The sequence below is a fragment of the Doryrhamphus excisus genome, linkage group LG14 (genome assembly GCF_037039965.1).
Source record: "Doryrhamphus excisus strain RoL-2023G ecotype Guam linkage group LG14, RoL_Dexc_Guam_v1.1, whole genome shotgun sequence".
Taxonomy (NCBI): Eukaryota; Metazoa; Chordata; class Actinopteri; order Syngnathiformes; family Syngnathidae; genus Doryrhamphus; species Doryrhamphus excisus.
Genome location: NC_136370.1, coordinates 17,109,696 through 17,119,405, shown reverse-complemented (window position 1 = coordinate 17,119,405; position 9,710 = coordinate 17,109,696). Strand labels below are relative to the sequence as shown.

Below are 9,710 nucleotides of genomic sequence, written 5' to 3'. Positions count from 1 at the left end.
GCTGTATTATATACCTCTTTCACTTGATTTATTGTCTACAGAGGTTGTGATTGCAGACACTTAAAACCATTTAAAACCTTTATAAATAACATTAATAGTCATTATCGGGTAGAGCAGTTTATCAGTGATAAAGTCTTACAGTATAAATTCAACTCACCAGTGTTAGTATAAATTGTGTTAAATAAAGGAAAGTCAGTTGTGTATTTTTTTTTAGACTTTTATGTTCTTAAACCTATGTTTGTTTGGGGAAAAACATCCACATTAGGAATAGAAATTGTCAAAATGTGTATTTAAAACCTTTATAAATAACATCAATAGTCATTATCAGGTAGTGCAGTTTTACAGTATAAATTCAACTCACCAGTGTTAGTAGAAATTGTGTTAAATATTGTATTTTTTTCTACTTTTATGTTCTTAAACCTATGTTTGTTTGGGGAAAAACATCCACATTATGAATAGAAATTGTCAAAATGTGTATTTAAAACCTTTATAAATAACATCAATAGTCATTATCAGGTAGTGTAGTTTATCAATGATAATCAAAGTCTTACAGTATAAATTCAACTCACCAGTGTTAGTAGAAATTGTGTTAAATAAAGGAAAGTCAGTTTTGTATTTTTTAGACTTTTATGTTCTTAAACCTATGTTTGTTTGGGGAAAAACATCCACATTATGAATAGAAATGTGTATGATAGTCATTTTTCCCTGATTACTTCCCTGATTACTTCTGATCAATGTCCACTTCCTTATGATTGAGTATGTCATTTTTTTTACCTTTGCTGGATGTGAATTCGGCATGTTATGATCCCTTAAGTCTGACCACACCGATAATTGGTAAAGGTATGGAAGGCTGGTGTCCTGCTAAATCAGCATCTCCAAGGTCCAGCCTTTGCTGCTTGCAGTCAGGGTGTATTGGATATGTTGTAATTCTTAAAATCATGCAAGCAGAGCGGGTATTGAAGCCTTGGGTGCCTTTTTAAATGAACTGCCTAAAATATGGCAATTGCAGCACTTTGGACAAGGAACCTTATTTTACACAACATTTAGGTGTAGGAAATGCATTTAATGCAACAAACAAGTTGCTCAATGTATATGTGCTTTATCATCGCTATACGTTTAGTTTGTCCCAGAGGAAACGCAGCGTGTTTGCTTGCCAGAGGTCGATTAAGAATGATCTGTGTGGTCTATGCTTGACAGTAATTCTGTACTCGTGCTATTTATAGTGACCACTGTGAGTAACTGTCCTATTGAAAAAAAATCTTGTGCAACACTTGTACTGTACATTATTCTAATGTACCCACTCCTGGAGAATGGGTGTACAAATTGTATCGCTGAATAAGTAGTTTACATAACTTTAGTATATTTCCATTCAGTTACTTCATAAATATGATTTTTTTTGTCACAATAATAAAAAAAAACGTAATAAATATAATACCTACCACTTTGTGCTTTGCAGACTTCACTTCTCCCTTCCTCTTCTTTCAGTGTGTGAACCTCACCCTCGTTCATGGCACTCTCAACTATCTCCGGTTGAAATTGATATGTCTACACAAGATTCCCTGCCCCCCCCAAATGGGCCACTTTCTATTCTTTGTCAGCTAGAGACATTTCTTTTTCATAGTCGGCAAGAAAATCCGTTAAACTGTTCCGGAACTCATGGTGTATGTATGTTGTGTCACTGTGATACACCATGTTTAAATCGACTCACTCCTCATATGATGTCACAGCTCTACACTAAGTTGATGAAACCCACCAACTTTGAAATTAAATTCCTCAAGATCCCTGCGACATACAACATTCCGATCATACTCATTCCGAGTCTAAACATAAAGAAAATCCTGCTTGGGATAACCTTTCTAGGGATGTCCGATAATTATCGGTACTGATGATTATTGGCCTGATATAAGCATAAAAATCGGTTGATACTGATATTGGATTCTGTCCTATTATGTAACCGATGATACAACACGTGTTCAATGAAAAATAATCAAGTCCAAGCAATCAGAATGATTTTTTTTCTAAGCCTCAGAGGACCAATGCAGATGTTATTGAAACACTAAAACGTTACTGACACTACATAAGAAAGCTACAATATGCTATCTATTTAACCTGCCGGATTCTACTCAATACCCACACAGCTAAACTCAATTGACCAAAGTCGCCGCCTCGTGTTTCAGAGGCAATTAAATTAAAGCTAGTTCATGTTAACAGGGTGAAAAAAATCATCAAAAAGTCAAAGAAAAAGCACGATACATTAGCAGAGTTGCTTTGGTGCCAGTTGAACAGGCCTTGTGAGAATTTGTCTTAAAGCTGACCGATCGTTCTCCTGGATTTTGTGCTAGCCATACAGTATTTATTCCAAAAAAGTGCCACCATTACAATATTAACAGTTGTTTTTATCTGTAATGAAGTTAAGTACTTTGTGCAAGTAGAAGAGCTCCCCTTTGACCCGGCAGCCACTGATAGTTACCTGATTTTCTGCAAGGATAGAAAAGCAATTAGCTCCTATCATACTTGACCGTATACGCTCACTTGTTATTTTTTTTTTTTTTAGTATTTCTACCTTACTGTTGACACTGCCTTGTTTTTGTGGCCCATTGTTGGGGTTGGACATAAAGTGGTGGTGCACACAGAGAGAGTATTGTCACAGTCCTGAATGGAATTGCCTCAGAAGTAGTGAACTATTACAGCAACACCCGTTTCTGTCAAGTCACCACCATGGTTGGAATTAACGTGATTATCTGTGGCTTTTTAAGCAACCTGTTCTACTTCAATGTGAGGGAAAGCAAAGGACAAAGTAATTATATGGGCCAGTATAACACGACGGGAGCATGCATGGGGAAGGAGAGGTTCAGGTTACTTAATTGTCCTGAAATTTAAAAAAAAAAAAAAAAAAATGGAGAGCAAGTGTAAAGTGCGGAACCTATTTACGGTACAGTATTGTGGCATTTATGATGGCTGGGTGATGATGTGATGGCTATAAATTTCAGATGGTAGCATGTGTGCTCCCATCAAATATGTCAGTGATAACAGCCAATCGGAGTCAACGATTGAAGAGAAGCTACACACAATAACCCGCAATGAAAACATTGTAGATACGACAGGTTAAAAACAACATAAAAATTGTGATAATAATCAAGATCGAATGTTGAAATACAGTAAACCTCGGATATATCGGACTCAGATATATCGGAAATTCGTTCACAACGGACAGATAAAAAAGAACCGATTTTTCTGTAATGCATTTCCAATAAAAATTCATTGCATATATTGGATTTTTTATAACAGATTTCGCTTATTTCGGACAAAATCTCCAGTCCCGTTCCAATGCATTTCCATAAAATTTCCCTCGCATATATCGGATGGCCGCATCGTGGTGCTCCGAATCGCCGAATCGTGACAGGCCGCTATACGACGTCATTTGCAGCTAATACTAGCACAGCAGTGAATGAGATCTTAACCTCACTATTGGAAATAACGTAGGCCTGACGGGCGTAACAGGGCCTAGCTTAATTAACAATTTGTTATGCTCAGAGTCCAATAAAGTTAAATTCTCATTACCTTACGTCTCTTTTCATTGCCCAGTCCAGGTACATTGGAAACATAGTCAAGGAAGTGCCTTTTTATAACGGATAAAATCCGATTTACGCATATACCGGATATAAATCCGATATATGCGTAAAACTGACATTTTCCGGTATACGCATATAACGGATTTCGCTTATATCGGACAAAACCAGTAGGAACAATTGAATCCGATATATCTGAGGTTTACTGTATTTACCTTTTTTAGGCTTTCTGTAACTCATGGTGTATGTACGTATGTTGTGTCACTGTGATACACCATTTTTAAATCGACTCACTCCTCATATGATATCACAGCTCTACACTAAGTTGATGAAACCCAACAACTTTGAAATTAAATTCCTCAAGATCCCTGCGACATACAACATTCTGATAGTCTAAACAAAAAGACATAACATAACAAACATAAAGAAAAAAAATCCCGCTTGGGATAACCTTTCTAGGGATGTCCGATAACTATCGGTACAGATGATTATTGGCCTGATATCAGCATAAAAATGCGATATCGGTGTGCTCCATCAAATATGTCAGTGATAACAGCCAATCGGAGTCAACGATTGACGAGAAGTTCTCACAATAACCCGCAAAGAAACTTTTCTAGATCCGACAGGTTAAAAACAACATAAAAATTGTGATAATAATCAAGATCGGGCAACATAAAACATACATAAAATATGCTGTGACAACCAAATATTGTTTTCTATTAGCATCAACACATATAAAGCCATTTATAGAAACATGTTTCCTTGATTGGAGAAGAGTTATTTGTGTTTTTCAAGGTTTTCCACTTGTTTTTTCCTTTTGCCCCATGCAATCCCTATTATCCTTGAACTGGTCTCGTTAAAGTGCAGAGACATGCAATAGTTAACTTGACCTAAAGCCGGGAAATACAAGTTTCTCCACATTCCTTTTAATCCTTTAAAGCTGTTACTGTGCTCATAGTTAATCTTTATTGTCCGCATCTTACAAAGGGGATCTTGTTTTTCTTTAAAGGTCCCATATTATATATTTTTTTCAACGAAAAAAGCAGTCCCATAATAATAGTGTGTTAGATGTATGTCACACCTGATTGCTGGAATTTAGACACTTGAAATAATCGTTAAGTAATCACTACTGGGAACATTCCGTTTTGTGTGTTTGTAGCTTTCAGGCTGATGAGCTTACTGCTATTGTAGACTTCTTATATACGTATACACTTATGTACCCTGCACTTGGACAATGTAATAACAATGTAACATTAAGGGGCTCATGACACCAAAACTATTATTTTTGCAGTGGGAAAAATAGCATTGAAAGGCATATTTCTGAAATATATGTGCTCGAATGTTGAAATATTTACCCTTTTTAGGCTTTCATCACTTCTTCTGGGACTGCAGAAGGAGGCGCAAGTGGCGTTCACACCAGAAGTTACTATCCGAGATTACCTTTAGACATGTAATGGAAGCATGACATGCAGTATTTTATCATTCAATACACTTTTATTTCTGCTATATTAACTTTTGAACATGAAAAACTTCCACTGGTGATTTTTGGTGCTTAAGTACCTAAATCTTAAGTAAATTTGATCAAATGTAGAATTACAACAGCTTCCACTGTTGTAATTCTACAATATAGACAAACAACCATTCACACTCACATTCATACCTATGGACAATTTGGAGTCGCCAATTAACCTAGCATGTTTTTGGAATGTGGGAGGAAACCGGAGTGATTAATACTAAAATGAGAAAATAAATAAAACTAATTGATTTAAGAGATTATTATGATTTTTTTGAGGTTCATTTGACCATTTTTGGAAATTGAAATGGAAGGGTATAGTGACAAAAAAGCCCTACATGCCCACACCAGAAGTATTAAAACCAACATTTTCATGAATGAGGAAGCCTAAGAAGGTAACCAAGACATGAGAAGTAAATTTGATGGTAACTTATTTGTTTTTAGTGTATTTTATAGCTGATTTAATACATGGGTCAAAACATAAGAGGTGATACCAGAAAGCTAACACAAGAGGAAGGTTAGCATACAGCAGGTTAAATTGATTTTGAAAAGAAGTGGTTAAAACGCCAACAGCCGTTCCCTCTTAAAGGCTCATGAAACACCTGACTGGAACTTGTTTGGATTGTCGAGACAGGTCAGCGCCGTAGTTCGTCATGAAAGTAGCTGCTAACGACACTATAGTTTATATAAATATTTTTAATTCGAGCCGTGGCTTCTTTGCTAACATAGCTTGTTGTTTTGCACATCACCTTCGGTTGTCATGCCTCAGTGCACCGCGTTGTTTGTGACTTATGCTGCAACCTGCAAGTGGAAGAACCGAGGCCAGGCGAAGCAATTAGCGGGCCGGTCTCTGTAGAGGAGCTTCTGTCGACGCACACGTCGATTCAGGGAGGGTGGGGGGAAGAGCGGCAAACTGCTGAGCAGTGACTAGCTTGGCTTCATGTTTAGCCTGCTTTCAGGGGGATGTCTCATTTTGCTTACCCGCCAGGCATGCAGTAATTGATTTGGTGTCACTTGTCTGGATTTAGGGCGTTGACCCTAGTGCAGGAGATTTTAAATTCATGGAAGATTCTGGAATTCATCATAGCCGGCTGAGCTAGGTGTGGCGAAACAATGATTGAAGGGAAATGGCCGTGGATGTCAGAATTAAAGGTAGCACAAGGAGCATTATCTCATCGCATTTTAGACATCGCAGTAATTGGTGCACACCCTGATTAAGGGCTTTTTGATTAAAACTTTTATTGGTGGGTGTGAGAAGGTGACACTATCTCCACTACCATTTACAGCGGGCCAAATGTGGCCCGCAGGACACTAGTTTGAGGCCCCCGCCTTGATATGAAAGTTTAATGTTAGTGCGGCCCGCGCAAGTTTGTTATGGATGCTGTATGGTATCATGTACCCAGAAAAAATTATTACGTTTGATTAATGTTAAAGGTTAAATAACTGTTAATAGTTATCCTCCCTATCCGTGTGGAAGTGGTAAGTTTTTGGCTTTTTAAGTTTAAAGGAAATAACTTGAAGGCTACCGTTTAGGTCGCTAGCTCTCTAGTTTGCGAGTTAGCATGTGTCTCAAGGCCCTGCAGTTGCGCAATATGTTGTAAATAAAAAGAGTATAAATGTGACTATAGTCGTGTTTTGTCATGTCTACAGGGCTCTAATAATGCTTTGTTCATTTTAATATTGACTGGCCACCAGTCCAAGGTGTACCCCGTCTCTTGCCAAAAGACAGCTGGGATAGGCTCCAGCACCCCCTGCCACCCTCGCGAGGACAAGCGGTAGAAAATAAATGAATGAATAATAGATATCAAGACTGCAAGGCGGACTAGTGGTTCACACGCAGGCCTCACAGCGAGGAGAACCGAGTTCAATTCCACCCTCGGCCATCTCTGTGTGAAGTTTGCATGTTCTCCCCGTGCATGCGTGGGTTTTCTCCGGGTACTCCGGTTTCCTCCCACATTCCAAAAACATGCTAGGTTAATTAGCGACTCCAAATTGTCCATAGGTATGAATGTGGTTGTGAATGGTTGTTTGTCTATATGTGCCCTGTGATTGGCTGGCCACCAGACCAGGGTGAAGACAGCTGGGATAGGCTCCAGCAACCCCCGCGACCCTTGTGAGGATAAGCGGTAGAAAATGAATTAATGTTTTTCTAGAGGGGCTGCATGGTGAAGAGGGGTTAGTGCACAGGATTCACAGCTAAAAGACCCCAGTTCAATTCCACCCTCGGACATCTCTGTGTGGAGTTTGCATGTTCTTCCCGTCATTCCACGTTTCCACCCACATTCCAAAAACATGCTAGGTTATTTAGCAACTCCAAATTTTCCATAGGTATGAATGTGAGTGTGAATGGTTGTTTGTCTATATGTGCCCTGTGATTGGCTGGCCACCAGTCCAGCTCCAGCAGCCCCCGCGACCCTTGTGAGGATAAGCGATAGAAAATGAATGAATTTTGCAATTGTAAAAAAATCGCTGCTCTGACAGAACCTTCTCAAATAAGCAATGAGGTTGTGCCCAGAAATAGCTAGAAACACCAAGGATTTGGTTTAGAAATTATAAGGAAATTCAAACAAATATGCAGATACTTTTTGACATTTGGGCTCTACTGTCGCCATCACAAAAATCTCTGAGCTGGGCTTTTTCCGGCCAGTTAAAATCACAAAGATGTGTGCTTTTGCACACTCTTGGTCCGTCCACGGCTGTCATTGTGCATAATGTGCAGCAGCCTGCTCGGTGTCTTCATTCTGTCACTGTTCATAACAGTGAAAAGGAATGTGGACAGAATTAGCCTCAATGTGAGCCACGCACATCCTCTGTGATGGCAGAGTTGGCTGTGAGTCGTCCTCACACAAAAGAACCCCGGCAGCATAAAGGTAGCGTTTTCATCATTGTTCAGCTCTCGGATGGACGTACGTACGTTTGGAAATGCGAGTGCACATTCAGTTTGTTGCTCCCTCGAGCTGCTAGCCTCAAGCGGGGAAGAGATTTGAGTACTTTCTCACTCCTAATTGCACATTTTTTTTTTCCAAATTCAACTTGTCCACATCTGCTCCAACTGATAAGTGGCAACACTCAAGGCTCTTTGTCAGATTTTACGCCCCTACAGCAACAGAACGCTTTGAACAACTTGTTCTGTCTTCACTATGTTCTGTAAACATATGAAACCACCTGGGTTCCATGTCAAGCGAAACTTGTATCTCACCCGATTTGTCATTTTTAAACCTAAAAATCAACCTCTTCATTGTAGCTCCAGATCATCAAGACAGTTCAGGATTGTATAACTAAGCAGGGCTCGACAATAACGATGTACCGATGGCCCGGGGCAAGTTAAAACAAAATGCGGGCAAGTAAATCCAATCAGTGATATTCCCGTCGGGCTAGCGCACTTTGGCATTCCATACTGCAAAGAGTTTTTTTTTTTTAAAGCGGTCCTTGTTGGGTGTTGGTAAAACACGGACTGCGTAATTCTGGTGGTAATTTGCAAACCAATCCTTGCAAATCTTGAAATGGACCACTCAGAATCGTTTATTTAGACCGCGGTTCGCAGTCCGCGTTTTACCCACATCTATTTTTGTTCGCAAACAACCAATCAGCGATGGTTTGACTACGAAAACATCTATCAGGGCTCGACAATAACGATGTACCAATGGCCCGCGGCAAGTTAAAACAAAATTCGGGCAAGTAAATCCAATCAGTGATATTCCCGTCGGGCTAGCGCACTTTGGCATTACATACTGCGAAGAGTTTTTTTTAAAAGCGGTTCTTGTTGGGTGTTAAAACACGGACTGCGTAATTCCGGTGGTAATTTGCAAACCAATCCTCGCAAATCTTGAAATGGACCAATCAGAATCGTTTATTTAGACCGCGGTTCGCAGTCCACAGTCGCGCGTTTTACCCACATCCATTCTTGTTCGCAATCAACCAATCAGCGATGGTTTGACTACGAAAACATCTATCAGGGCTCGACAATAACGATGTACCGATGGCCCGCGGCAAGTTAAAACTAAATTTGGGCAAGTAAATCCAATCAGTGATATTCCCGTTGGGAATGCACTTTGGCATGCCATACTGCCAAGAGTTTTTTTAAAAGCGGTTCTTGTTGGGTGTTGGTAAAACACGGACTGCGTAATTCCGGTGGTAATTTGCAAACCAATCCTTGCAAATCTTGAAACGGACCAATCAGAATCGTTTATTTAGACCGCGGTCCGTAGTCCGTGTTTTACCCACACCCGTTCTTGTTCACAATCAACCAATCAGCGATGGTTTGACTATGAAAACATCTATCATGGCGTCCCTGCCAACATGGTCTAATTCTTCAACAACTTGTAAAGGAAAAAACAGCAAAAAGTGATGAACCAGTGCCTCCTAAACAAGTATTTTATTAGCGGCAGCAAATCAAATGATGGCACAGGTGAGTGAATCACATTGCTGTGACAATTTGAAGTGGTCACAATGAAACACCAGCGATTAGATCCAATACCAAGTGCTCATTTTGCACAAGCTACAAAATCTAGCGCTTCCATTTCTCTGTGTATTTTTCTCACCTTTTGCTTCACAAATTATTGTTTGACCGTTGAGCATTTTTTTTCTGGTTTAAAAACACTTTACTAGTACACAAATGTGTCTATTCG

At 39.5% G+C, this 9,710-nt stretch overlaps 1 protein-coding gene across 2 annotated transcripts in view; it reads left to right on the top strand.

Moving 5' to 3' along the window:
- zfyve28 (zinc finger, FYVE domain containing 28) overlaps positions 1-9,710 on the top strand; it is a 32,846-nt gene that overhangs the window by 656 nt on the left and 22,480 nt on the right. The gene's annotated exons all lie outside the window — the stretch shown is intronic.